This window comes from Hoplias malabaricus, chromosome 17 (genome assembly GCF_029633855.1).
Source record: "Hoplias malabaricus isolate fHopMal1 chromosome 17, fHopMal1.hap1, whole genome shotgun sequence".
Lineage (NCBI taxonomy): Eukaryota > Metazoa > Chordata > Actinopteri > Characiformes > Erythrinidae > Hoplias > Hoplias malabaricus.
The window spans coordinates 21,291,088-21,305,601 of record NC_089816.1 but is presented as its reverse complement, the minus strand read 5'-3'; the positions used below and the strand labels follow the sequence as shown (position 1 = coordinate 21,305,601).

General features: G+C 39.5%; 1 long non-coding RNA gene across 2 annotated transcripts; it reads right to left on the bottom strand.

The window, feature by feature from the left end:
* Window positions 1–5,204: 5,204 nt before the first annotated feature.
* On the bottom strand, window positions 5,205–12,740 carry LOC136674008 (uncharacterized). 2 transcript variants are annotated; one of them, XR_010795993.1, is made up of 3 exons: window positions 12,401–12,740; window positions 11,927–12,028; window positions 5,205–5,268 (listed from the first exon to the last, which is right to left on the bottom strand). It is a non-coding gene; the product is annotated as an uncharacterized lncRNA (long non-coding RNA). The 2 variants fall into 2 exon arrangements; XR_010795992.1 differs by lacking the exon at window positions 5,205–5,268 and adding an exon at window positions 10,390–10,491.
* Window positions 12,741–14,514: the final 1,774 nt, after the last annotated feature.

The window sequence follows — 14,514 nt, the reverse complement described above, 5'->3', positions numbered from 1 at the left end:
CAAAATGCACTTGTGAATCTTAATATCACTTCAAATTACAAATATCTCACCAAAATTGATTCTGACCAGACGTCCTCGTGACTTGTGGGGACATTTCAGGTTTGGAGTATATTTGGGGACCAAATATTACACAAATCACCTGTTCTCATTCTTTGTGGGGACCAATTTCATTTTGAGAGAGAACAATGTGTAATCTATAATTAATGCAGAAAAACAACTAATCCAGGCCGATGCATTCGTTTAAAGATTAATTTATTAACCTTTAACGTTATTTGAACTAATTTGTTCTTTTATTAAACTCTGAAAAAGATAGGCACAGATGTGTACATACTGTAGAAGCAATGAAGTTAGCCAAAAACTGAGAGAATAAATCACAATATAAATAAATAATACCTTGAATAACTGATGAGCTTAGCTAGGCTAAAGAAAATTAAAAATCAATATGAACACACACAATATAAACTCAGAATAATTGACATGAGACAGTCCATCTATGATATTAACCAAGAACTCACACTCAAGTACTTACACTCGCTGTCCATTATATTAGTTACTCTTACCATGTAGGAGTACTGCCATGTCTGATCCACTCATACCAGAGCAACACATTAATTGTGCTTGTGCAATGCATGGGACCTACACTACTGGACTGTTTGGTCCCTGGTTGGCTTTTCACTACCACAACCTCACCCCAAGAAATGTATCCGGAATCAAAACAAATCGCGCTAGGTGGGGGTCCTCTAGGAGTACTGCCCATTGAAGAACAGGGTGAAATCTGGTAAACAAAGCATGCAGCACAAGAAATGGACACTATTCTGTAAATGCTGAACTACAAAATGCTCCTACATTGTAAATGGAGCTGATGAAATGAACAGTGAGTATAGACACAAGGTGTTCCTATCAAAACTGCCTGGTCCGAGAGAGCTTTGATCAAGTCTGAAAACAGAAACTTTAAAACAATATAAATCACATCACAACATTGTAGAGACAGGTTTAAGAGCCCACTGTTCAGATGTATACAGTGAACAAACAGCTTTCCAGGAACTTTCTATCAACATGAGCTTCTCCACTCCATGGAATTCACTGGACCTAGGTGACAAAAAAAAATATATATATATATATATATCTCAAAGGAAATTTTCCTATGCCTAAATTTTAATAAAAATTTCTCTTTTACCAACATCTTTTTTGGCACAAATTGCATGATTTAATAAGGCTGTTTTTCTTACAACATGCAAAAGAGAAAACAGACCTACATTGGCACTCAAAATGGTATCAAGCCCCAAATTAGGATTATTAGCTATTTTTTTTTTGCAAAAAGTGATTAAAATAACAATTTAAATAGATAAAATTGTTTTCTCCCAATCCAACAAAAATGCCCAAAATAACTACTGCCTCAGAATTATTAAACACCTTTTAAAACCCTTTGTGACAGGTGTAATTAATACTTAGTAGAGTACCTTTTTACCATTTCTTTATACTTGAGTGAATCCATCTCATTCATAAAACAAGTACGTTCATTAATATCATTCAATTACATGTTTCTTGATGGATTCCTGATATATGGTCACACTGCACGATTGTAGCCCCGCTTTTCTTGTCAAAGACTGTTTTAGGGGATCACGGGAACAACCCTTAGGTCAGAGGCAAATCAACACTATCTCGATTGCTACGTGTGAACCGCTGAAAGATGTGATACAAGAGCTTGCCCAGAAATCGCTGATGCCATGCAAACAGCCAATAAATATCCAGTAGTATGAGACTTGTGACTGACAGTGAGCGAAGAGACAAGCTCCCATCAATGAGAATTTGAGGCATAGGCTGATGAGAAGAAGAACTACACTGTTGTCTGTGTTGTGTCTACTGGTCCTGTTCTGTATGTATTTTAAGATCTTTGTAATTACTGCACTGTACTCTCTGCACTAATGTTCTGGAGTCAAATACGGAGTCAAAAAAGGGTAAAAAATTTTGAGTTTGTAAAACAATACTCACAAATGTAACAGACTTTGTAACTGTGTTTGAGCAACTACATACACGTTAAAATCCACAAATGTATACGTCAAATTTAAAACAACAACTACAATAATAATAACTTAAATTCACAGATGTGTAAAAAAGATTTGCATTTGTAAATGAAATGTTGTGAATGTGTGAATCAGTAAAATACTTAAAATGTGCAAGAGCAAACCTTTTTTAAAGGTTCCAAATGTGACAGTGGGAGTTTTTGAATGAGATGGAAAAAAACACACATTCGCCTTCTCTGCTGTGTGTGCGAATCTCTTTTTGCAGTTGCGAATTAAAGACCCTGTTTTGAAGGCCAATTGATGGACCAATAGGAAAGCTTTAGCTGGACCAATCAGATCGCAAGGTTTGTTTAACCAATCGGATTTGTTGCTGTCAACCATAGCGCTTTTCCACCAAAAGAACTCTGGTTCTTGAACAAGTTCTGTTCCTGATTCTAGGAACATTGGTTCTTTCCAGTGAACCACCGCATTTCTACACATTTTGAGGGGAACCAGGAATACGTCATGAACGGAGACACTATGGCTGAGTTCAGAGGCATCCTGCTGACCTTGTGAACAGCGGAGAAACGTAACCAAGAGCCCAGAGCTTCAAATACAGCGTTATCGCCCAGTGGAGCTTGACAAGGTCATTCACAACGTTTCATATAAATAAATAATAGGAAAAAACAGGAACATGCCCCATTTTTATGCGTTTTTGGTGAAGTTAGGCGCAATTGCATGTGCGTTGATCAAAGCCGCGGCTCTTGTTTACGTTTCTCTGCTGTCCGTAGAAACGCGGCGGTTCACGGACCTGAGTTCATTTTGTGGAAAAGCGCTATGGTTGACAGCAACAAATCAATGTTCCAATTGGTTAAACAAACCTCGCAATCTGCTTGGTCCAGCTAAAGATTTCCTATTGGTCCATCAATTGGCCGTCAAAACAGGGTCTTTAATCCGCATCTGCAAAAAGAGAATCGCACACGCAACAGAGAAGGAGAATGTGTGGATTTTTCCATCTCATTCAAAAATTCCCCCAGTCACATTTGGAACTTTAAAAAGGTTTGCTCTTGCACATTTTAAACCATTTGAGAAGTTACTGATTCACACATTCACAACATTTCATTTACAAATGCAAATCTTTTTTGCACATTTGTGAATTTAATTTATTATTGTAGTTGTTGTTTTAAATTTCCAATACATTTGTGGATTTTAGTTTTACGTGTATGTAGTTGCTCAAGCACAGTTAAAATTTCGTGTATGTAGTTGCTCATAAGCAGTTACAAAGTCCATTACATTTGTGAGTATTGTTTTAAAATGCACCAGAGCAAACCTTTATGTTCCAAATGTGACAAAAAATGCACACATTCACCTTCTCTGCTGCTTGTGTAAATCTCTTTTCACAGTTGTGAATTTTTGACCCTGATTGGCCAACTGATGTACCAATAGGAAAGCTTTAGCTGTACCAATCATATAGTGAGGTTTATTTAACCGATCAGAACATTGATTTGTTGCTGTCAATCACAGCGCTATTTCACCAAAAGAACTCTGGCTCCTAAACCGGTTCCATTCCTGATTCTTGGAACCTTGGTTCTTTCCAATGAACTGCTGCGTTTCTACACGTTTAAAGGGGAAACAGGTATACGTCATTAGCGGGGGAGTCGCTGTGCCTGAATACAGCGCCAGCACCAAAGACTGTTAGAGTCATTGTTTATTCTTTGTTTACCATGAAGTCAGACCCGAGTGAGATATAATACTGTGTAAATGTTGCCGAGTTCAGAGCCGTCCTGCTGAGCTTGTGAACAGCAGAGAAACGTAACCGAGAGCTGCGGCTCTGACCAACACAAATGGAATCGCACACACACAGCACCAGAAACAAAAAAACAGGGCGTGTTCCTGTTTTATTTCTTTTTATTTATTTATTTGAAACGTTGTAAATTACCCTGTCAAGCTCCGCAGTGCAATAACGCTGCATTTGAAACTCAGCTGGGAACAAACTTTTCTAGGTCGCGAACCAGTTTGTGTAGATGGAAACATACCAAACGGTTCCAAATTCACCTTGCGAACTGGAACCGTTCTTGTTCCTTTTTGGTGGAAATGCACTATCAGAGTTACAATAGAGTAGGGGTCCCCAATTACTTTTACTCAAGGGCCACATCCAACAAACATCGTAAAGGCAGGGTGTCATTCTCATATTTTTTCATACAGTACTTTACAATATTTATTATTTCGGTTAATATATTAAGTCTATGTAAATCGGTAGGCCTTACTAACTACAGTTATTTTATTTTACAAACACTTCAATGAGAGAAGTGATAGTGGCAGGTGGAAACGAGATACCTGAATTTTTGTATTTAAATTGTATCAGCAGCAAATTGCAAGAATGCAAACCCCAGCCTTGTATGTGTAACGAGACCAATGGCCTGATGTGGCAGCAAGTCCAGTTTATATTATTACATTTATTCAAACTAGGAACTATGACTAAACGTTAACTACATCAGTGGCATAGCCACAAATTGATCTTTGGGTGGGCCTGTGTAAAAGTGTGTGGGCACAATTATTCTTTCTGTAATAATAAGCAGTGTGATTTATGAAATTGTAGGCTGCCAACTTTCTGAAACCAAATTTAGGGACACATTTATAGCTTTACTATTTTAAATACTTCACTAATTACAATTTATAAAAATAAATCATGGACAGTTAATACAAGTGAGGACCAATGAGAAGCATGTTCTGTGGAGTACCTGCCCCTCCCTCTGGCTAAGGGAGACCTGCAGAGCTTCTGTCTGTTTCAAACTATAAGTTTTTACAGTCTAACCTCAAAACAATATAATAAATGGTGTCCTGTGTTGGTTCAATACCAAACACGGCTTTCAGTGTCCAAATATCGAACAAAGTTTGGGAACTGTACAGAACGTGGGTGGCAGGCACATGCAAGACCAGTAGAGATAGGTGTTATGGGATTTGTAGCCAAGTTTGCTGCATCCATGCATGTGAACTTCGATATCAGGTGCCGAAAACTATGGGCAGCTGTGGAGGAGTTATCAGAACCAGCTGAAATTCTAGTCAGCAGTTGTGGAAAAGAAAAAAAATACTTGGGGAAAATGCATATTACTTAGGGAAATACACTGTAACGTAAACTGTAGTTCAGAAAATGTTGTCTGTATACTGACCTGTGAGTGTACTGCTATACTAGGAGTGTCTCCCTAGAAGTGGTCCCTACGACGCTAGACCTGACAGTGTGTGTCACCAATACAAACTGAAAGAGCTGTGTCAGAAAAGAAAATAATAACAAATTCAAACTAGACCCTCAGTGACACCAGTCATGAGGTAACATACACTGTAGTTCAGAAAAGCTGTCTGTATATTGACCTGTGAGTGTACTGCTGTAGTAGGAGTGTCTTCCTAGAAGTGGTCCCTACGACGCTAGACCTGACAGTGTGTGTCACCAATAAAAACTTAAAGAGCTGTATCAGAAAAGAAAATAATAACAAATTCAAACTAGACCCTCAGTGACACCAGTCATGAGGTAACATACACTGTAGTTCAAAAAAGCTGTCTGTATATTGACCTGTGAGTGTACTGCTGTAGTAGGAGTGTCTTCCTAGAAGTGGTCCCTACGACGCTAGACCTGACAGTGTGTGTCACCAATACAACCTTAAAGCGCTGTGTCAGAAAAGAAAATAATAACAAATTCAAACTAGACCCTCAGTGACATCAGTCATGAGGTAATGTACACTGTAGTTCAGATAAACTGTCTGTATATTGACCTGTGAGTGTACTGCTTTAGTAGGAGTGTCTCCATAGAAGGGGACCCTTCTATGCTAGACCTGACAGTGTGTGTCACCAATACAACCTTAAAGAGCTGTATCAGAAAAGAAAATAATAACAAATTCAAATTAGAACCTCAGTGACATCAGTCATGAGGTAATGTACACTGTAGTTCAGATAAACTGTCTGTATATTGACCTGTGAGTGTACTGCTTTAGTAGGAGTGTCTCCATAGAAGGGGACCCCACTATGCTAGACCTGACAGTGTGTGTAACTAATATAAACTTAAAGAGCTTTATCAGAAAAGAAAATAATAACAAATTCAAACTAGAACCTCAGTGACATCAGTCATGGGGTAATGTACACTGTAGTTCAGATAAACTGTCTGTATATTGACCTGTGCGTGTACTGCTTTAGTAGGTGTTTCTCCCTAAACGGGGACCCCACTATGCAAGACCTGACAGTGTGTGTAACTAATATAAGCTTAAAGCGCTGTGTCAGAAAAGAAAATAATAACAAATTCAAACTAAACCCTCAGTGACATCAGTCATGGGGTAATGTACACTGTAGTTCAGATAAACTGTCCGTATATTGACCTGTGAGTGTACTGCTTTAGTAGGTGTGTCTCCCTAAACGGGGACCCCACTATGCAAGACCTGACAGTGTGTGTAACTAATATAAGCTTAAAGCGCTGTGTCAGAAAAGAAAATAATAACAAATTCAAACTAAACTCTCAGTGACATCAGTCATGAGGTAATGTACAGTGTAGTTCAGAAACACTGTCTGTATATTGACCTGTGAGTGTACTGCTATAGTAGGAGTGTCTCCCTAGAAGGGGACCCCTCTATGCTAGACCTGACAGTGTGTGTCACTAATATAAGCTTAAAGAGCTGTGTCAGAAAAGAAAATAATAACAAATTCAAACTAGACCCTCAGTGACATCAGTCATGGGGTAATGTACACTGTAGTTCAGATAAACTGTCTGTATATTGACCTGTGCGTGTACTGCTTTAGTAGGTGTTTCTCCCTAAACGGGGACCCCACTATGCAAGACCTGACAGTGTGTGTAACTAATATAAGCTTAAAGCGCTGTGTCAGAAAAGAAAATAATAACAAATTCAAACTAAACCCTCAATGACATCAGTCATGGGGTAATGTACACTGTAGTTCAGATAAACTGTCCGTATATTGACCTGTGAGTGTACTGCTTTAGTAGGTGTGTCTCCCTAAACGGGGACCCCACTATGCAAGACCTGACAGTGTGTGTAACTAATATAAGCTTAAAGCGCTGTGTCAGAAAAGAAAATAATAACAAATTCAAACTAAACTCTCAGTGACATCAGTCATGAGGTAATGTACAGTGTAGTTCAGAAACGCTGTCTGTATATTGACCTGTGAGTGTACTGCTATAGTAGGAGTGTCTCCCTAGAAGGGGACCCCTCTATGCTAGACCTGACAGTGTGTGTCATTCATATAAGCTTAAAGAGGTGTGTCAGAAAAGAAAATAATAACAAATTCAAACTAGACCCTCAGTGACATCAGTCATGGGGTAATGTACACTGTAGTTCAGATAAACTGTCTGTATATTGACCTGTGAGTGTACTGCTTTAGTAGGTGTGTCTCCCTAAACGGGGACCCCACTATGCTAGACCTGACAGTGTGTGTCACTAATATAAGCTTAAAGAGCTGTGTCAGAAAAGAAAATAATAACAAATTCAAACTAGACACTCAGTGACATCAGTCATGGGGTAATGTACACTGTAGTTCAGATAAACTGTCTGTATATTGACCTGTGCGTGTACTGCTTTAGTAGGTGTTTCTCCCTAAACGGGGACCCCACTATGCAAGACCTGACAGTGTGCGTGTGCACATTTGACCAAAACCTTTTCAATAGTTCCGTCCTGAGAGGGTCCCCACAACGTACGACCTGAGAGTATGTGTAACCAGTACCATCCCTAAGGCCTCACCCAAAAGCAATGAACTATCACAATTTTGTACCAGAGAAATTAACTTCAACTGACCACAGTGACCTGCCTCACTAAAACCTATTTCAGTGACTATATGTATATGAAACCTTTTTAAATACCTCCAAGTCAGAGGACGGCGCTCCAGCGCTGAGCACAGGACCGGAAGCTCAGTGGGTTTGTTCTACCATGTCCATCGTGTCAGTGGTGTCCTCTCATGCCTTCTACAGAGATTTCAAACAACAGTAAAACATTTCGGTGAACACCACACACAAATACATTAGTATTTAAAGTGCAATACATTTTACAACATGTTTAATCTCTCATCAGTTAAACAATTGCTGAGTCAAATTGACTTGACATGGATACACCATGGTATTAAAAAAGCGTAAGACACATTTGTCCTGACACAAGTAACAATTTCAGATTATACCACCAATACAACCGCCAATACAACCTGAAAGAGCTGAATCAGAAAAGTAAATAACCAATTTAAACTAGACCCTCAGTGACATCAGTCATGAGGTAATGTACACTGTAGTTCAGAAACGCTGTCTGTATATTGACCTGTGAGTGTACTGCTATAGTAGGAGTGTCTCCCTAGAAGGGGACCCCTCTATGCTAGACCTGACAGTGTGTGTCACTAATATAACCTGAAAGAGCTGTGTCAGAAAAGAAAATAATAACAAATTCAAACTAGACCCTCAGTGACATCAGTCATGAGGTAACGTACACTGTAGTTCGGAAAAGCTGTCTGTATATTGAGATGTGAGTGTACTGCTATAGTAGGAGTTTCTCCCTAAACGGGGACCCCACTATGCTAGACCTGACAGTGTGTGTCACTAATATAACCTGAAAGAGCTATGTCAGAAAAGAAAATAATAACAAATTCAAACTAGACCCTCAGTGACATCAGTCATGGGGTAATGTACACTGTAGTTCAGATAAACTGTCTGTATATTGACCTGTGCGTGTACTGCTTTAGTAGGTGTTTCTCCCTAAACGGGGACCCCACTATGCAAGACCTGACAGTGTGTGTAACTAATATAAGCTTAAAGCGCTGTGTCAGAAAAGAAAATAATAACAAATTCAAACTAAACCCTCAGTGACATCAGTCATGGGGTAATGTACACTGTAGTTCAGATAAACTGTCTGTATATTGACCTGTGAGTGTACTGCTTTAGTAGGTGTGTCTCCCTAAACGGGGACCCCACTAGGCTAGACCTGACAGTGTGTGTCACTAATATAAGCTTAAAGAGCTGTGTCATAAAAGAAAATAATAACAAATTCAAACTAAACCCTCAGTGACATCAGTCATGAGGTAATGTACAGTGTAGTTCAGAAACACTGTCTGTATATTGACCTGTGAGTGTACTGCTATAGTAGGAGTGTCTCCCTAGAAGGGGACCCCTCTATGCTAGACCTGACAGTGTGTGTCACTAATATAAGCTTAAAGAGCTGTGTCAGAAAAGAAAATAATAACAAATTCAAACTAGACCCTCAGTGACATCAGTCATGGGGTAATGTACACTGTAGTTCAGATAAACTGTCTGTATATTGACCTGTGCGTGTACTGCTTTAGTAGGTGTTTCTCCCTAAACGGGGACCCCACTATGCAAGACCTGACAGTGTGTGTAACTAATATAAGCTTAAAGCGCTGTGTCAGAAAAGAAAATAATAACAAATTCAAACTAAACCCTCAGTGACATCAGTCATGGGGTAATGTACACTGTAGTTCAGATAAACTGTCCGTATATTGACCTGTGAGTGTACTGCTTTAGTAGGTGTGTCTCCCTAAACGGGGACCCCACTATGCAAGACCTGACAGTGTGTGTAACTAATATAAGCTTAAAGCGCTGTGTCAGAAAAGAAAATAATAACAAATTCAAACTAAACTCTCAGTGACATCAGTCATGAGGTAATGTACAGTGTAGTTCAGAAACGCTGTCTGTATATTGACCTGTGAGTGTACTGCTATAGTAGGAGTGTCTCCCTAGAAGGGGACCCCTCTATGCTAGACCTGACAGTGTGTGTCATTCATATAAGCTTAAAGAGGTGTGTCAGAAAAGAAAATAATAACAAATTCAAACTAGACCCTCAGTGACATCAGTCATGGGGTAATGTACACTGTAGTTCAGATAAACTGTCTGTATATTGACCTGTGAGTGTACTGCTTTAGTAGGTGTGTCTCCCTAAACGGGGACCCCACTATGCTAGACCTGACAGTGTGTGTCACTAATATAAGCTTAAAGAGCTGTGTCAGAAAAGAAAATAATAACAAATTCAAACTAGACACTCAGTGACATCAGTCATGGGGTAATGTACACTGTAGTTCAGATAAACTGTCTGTATATTGACCTGTGCGTGTACTGCTTTAGTAGGTGTTTCTCCCTAAACGGGGACCCCACTATGCAAGACCTGACAGTGTGCGTGTGCACATTTGACCAAAACCTTTTCAATAGTTCCGTCCTGAGAGGGTCCCCACAACGTACGACCTGAGAGTATGTGTAACCAGTACCATCCCTAAGGCCTCACCCAAAAGCAATGAACTATCACAATTTTGTACCAGAGAAATTAACTTCAACTGACCACAGTGACCTGCCTCACTAAAACCTATTTCAGTGACTATATGTATATGAAACCTTTTTAAATACCTCCAAGTCAGAGGACGGCGCTCCAGCGCTGAGCACAGGACCGGAAGCTCAGTGGGTTTGTTCTACCATGTCCATCGTGTCAGTGGTGTCCTCTCATGCCTTCTACAGAGATTTCAAACAACAGTAAAACATTTCGGTGAACACCACACACAAATACATTAGTATTTAAAGTGCAATACATTTTACAACATGTTTAATCTCTCATCAGTTAAACAATTGCTGAGTCAAATTGACTTGACATGGATACACCATGGTATTAAAAAAGCGTAAGACACATTTGTCCTGACACAAGTAACAATTTCAGATTATACCACCAATACAACCGCCAATACAACCTGAAAGAGCTGAATCAGAAAAGTAAATAACCAATTTAAACTAGACCCTCAGTGACATCAGTCATGAGGTAATGTACACTGTAGTTCAGAAACGCTGTCTGTATATTGACCTGTGAGTGTACTGCTATAGTAGGAGTGTCTCCCTAGAAGGGGACCCCTCTATGCTAGACCTGACAGTGTGTGTCACTAATATAACCTGAAAGAGCTGTGTCAGAAAAGAAAATAATAACAAATTCAAACTAGACCCTCAGTGACATCAGTCATGAGGTAACGTACACTGTAGTTCGGAAAAGCTGTCTGTATATTGAGATGTGAGTGTACTGCTTTAGTAGGTGTTTCTCCCTAAACGGGGACCCCACTATGCAAGACCTGACAGTGTGTGTAACTAATATAAGCTTAAAGCGCTGTGTCAGAAAAGAAAATAATAACAAATTCAAACTAAACCCTCAGTGACATCAGTCATGGGGTAATGTACACTGTAGTTCAGATAAACTGTCTGTATATTGACCTGTGAGTGTACTGCTTTAGTAGGTGTGTCTCCCTAAACGGGGACCCCACTAGGCTAGACCTGACAGTGTGTGTCACTAATATAAGCTTAAAGAGCTGTGTCATAAAAGAAAATAATAACAAATTCAAACTAAACCCTCAGTGACATCAGTCATGAGGTAATGTACAGTGTAGTTCAGAAACACTGTCTGTATATTGACCTGTGAGTGTACTGCTATAGTAGGAGTGTCTCCCTAGAAGGGGACCCCTCTATGCTAGACCTGACAGTGTGTGTCACTAATATAAGCTTAAAGAGCTGTGTCAGAAAAGAAAATAATAACAAATTCAAACTAGACCCTCAGTGACATCAGTCATGGGGTAATGTACACTGTAGTTCAGATAAACTGTCTGTATATTGACCTGTGCGTGTACTGCTTTAGTAGGTGTTTCTCCCTAAACGGGGACCCCACTATGCAAGACCTGACAGTGTGTGTGTGCACATTTGACCAAAACCTTTTCAATAGTTCCGTCCTGAGAGGGTCCCCACAACGTACGACCTGAGAGTATGTGTAACCAGTACCATCCCTAAGGCCTCACCCAAAAGCAATGAACTATCACAATTTTGTACCAGAGAAATTAACTTCAACTGACCACAGTGACCTGCCTCACTAAAACCTATTTCAGTGACTATATGTATATGAAACCTTTTTAAATACCTCCAAGTCAGAGGACGGAGCTCCAGCGCTGAGCACAGGACCGGAAGCTCAGGGGGTTTGTTCTACCATGTCCATCATGTCAGCGGTGTCCTCTCATGCCTTCTACAGAGATTTCAAACAACAGTAAAACAGCCTACAGTTAATGAAATATCACAATTTAATATTAAACATTTGGTAACCACAAATGAGACTATCAGTGTAATTTAATGAATACACAATCTTTTATTTTAATCTACATATTATGCATAACCTAGCTTCAGTTCAAAAATTGAAAAGTTTTAAAAACACATTAGCATTTAGCAGAAAATAAAAATAAAAAGCTGAATTTTACCAGTACTCCTTATATTACAAATAACTACTCTACAACTGCTTAAAGGCTGCTAATTTAAAACATTAAGTGAACTACACAGGCAAAAAAAAAAAAAAAACATAATGCACAATTTAATCTTGAAGAAAAGATTATACTAGATTTACCTTTATATGAGTTTAGAGATACCTTCCAATACATTGGTGTTGATAGTGGCACTGATGACATTCTGTGCTGCTTCATCAAGTGCTTTCACTCTCCTCCGTCTCAATTGTACTGTCCTCCTGGAACTCACAATATGCGTAAATGTAGGCAGACAAATCATAACCTAGCCACTGAAATACATTGCATTGTAATGCTGGTCCCAAGCGTGTATACATAGGGAGGGTTGTGTCAGAAAGATTATCTTTTGTATAAACTATGTCAAATTAACAATGCAGATCACTAACAAGAGTTCCATATCGGATCAGAGAAGGCCCGGGTTAACAATGTCCACCATTGGGATTGTTTCCTGCCAGTGTACCAGTGGAAATTGGGATACTGTTGGTCACAGGAGGAGAAGGAGAGGGGGAACAAGAGTTGAGAGACAAAATAAAGAAGAGGGTGAGGAAGGTGGAGGTGAGAATGGAAACACTGAACGTTAGCACTATGACTGGTAAAAGGAGAGAGGTAGATGATATGGTGGTAGAATTTGCCCCAAAAAATGCAAATGGCAGTAGTAAGTACTTATTTTCAGAAGAAGGAAGAGCATAGGGTGACATTTAAGAGTGGAGGAAGGTCTACACATGTGGACTATGTTTTATGCAGGCGAAGCAACCTGAAGTAATTTAGTGACTGTAAGGTGGTGGCAGGGGTGAAGTATAGCAAGGCATCATCAGATGGTGGTGGTAGGTAGGATGTATTTGGAGGTGAAGAAAAGGAAGTGGGTGAGGGCTAAATCACAGATCAGATGGTGGACGTTAAAGTAAGAACAGTACGGTGTGTGATTCAGGGAGGAGGTGAGGCAGATGCTAGGTGGGGTGGACGAGGTGATGGACAGATGGGCAGAGACTGCAAAAGCAGTGAGGGAATCGGCTACAGGTACTGTGTTTGTTGTATGGACAGAGGAAGGAAGGGAGGAGACTTTGTGCTGGAATGAGGAGATCATGCAGGAAATCTTAAGAAGGAAGTGGTCGACAAAATAGAATTGGAATCTCAAGAGAGATGTCTAAAGAAATACAAAAAAATGCAGCATCAAGCAAACGGAGAAGTGACAAAGGCTAGGGAAAATGCACATGAAAAGTTGTATGAGAATATGGATAGTGAGGTTAGAATAAAAGACATGTATGGACTAGCGAGATGAGAGAGGAACAGGATGTGAGGATGTACAGCATGTTAGGATGATAATGAATGCAGAAGGTATTGTGCAGACTAATGAAGAGATGATATTTGAAGGGTGGAAGGAGTACTTTGAGGAACTGATGAATGTTTGTGAGGAGAATAGGGAGCATGTTAAGGTTAGTCTGGAGCTATGGAGGAACAGTAATTCATTCACTCACTTACTGTAAGTACACATCTAAATGTGAATAAACAGTTCTCGTATTCTGAGCTTAGATGCAGATCAGTCGAGGGGTCAGTGCATTACTCTCCTTTTTCTCCTCCCAGATCTTTCCCTTTTCCTCTTTCCACCTGCCCAGGAACGGCTTCTGCTGTCTCCCTCTCCACAATCTCTCTCTCCCTATAAGTAAACAAATACAAACAAACCAAATGTTACAAGCAAGTCAGGCTTATAGTACACACCAAATGCTCACTGACTTTCAAATAAAGGAGTTGCAAATATAATCATAGGCTACACTGTCAAACACATTGTTTTAGATTTGCAGATTTTTAACATCTCAAAGCAATTTTACGTGATTTAAACTAATTACAAAAACCCACATATTGGTACTTTCTCAAGTGAATGCACTGAAAATACAGTTTTAATAAAACTCTGATTATATGATTCTAATAAAATATCACGTTTACTCTCAATATTAAACATTTACAAATGAAGCGTCGCCTTAAACACTTGCCTCTAACTGGCCTCTATAATGTAAACAGCTGAAGTAACTGTCTCTCTGTCTCTAACATGCATTCATGGAAACAGAGTCCTTTAAAAACTTAATTTTACAAAACCAGCCGAATATTCTCTCTATAACCAGTATAGCGTTAGTTAAAGCACGAAAGCTATTGTTAACGTCACATTTAAGAGCCTCTTTCTCTCTGCACTACTCACACACGGAAATATAGCCCTTTAAAACAT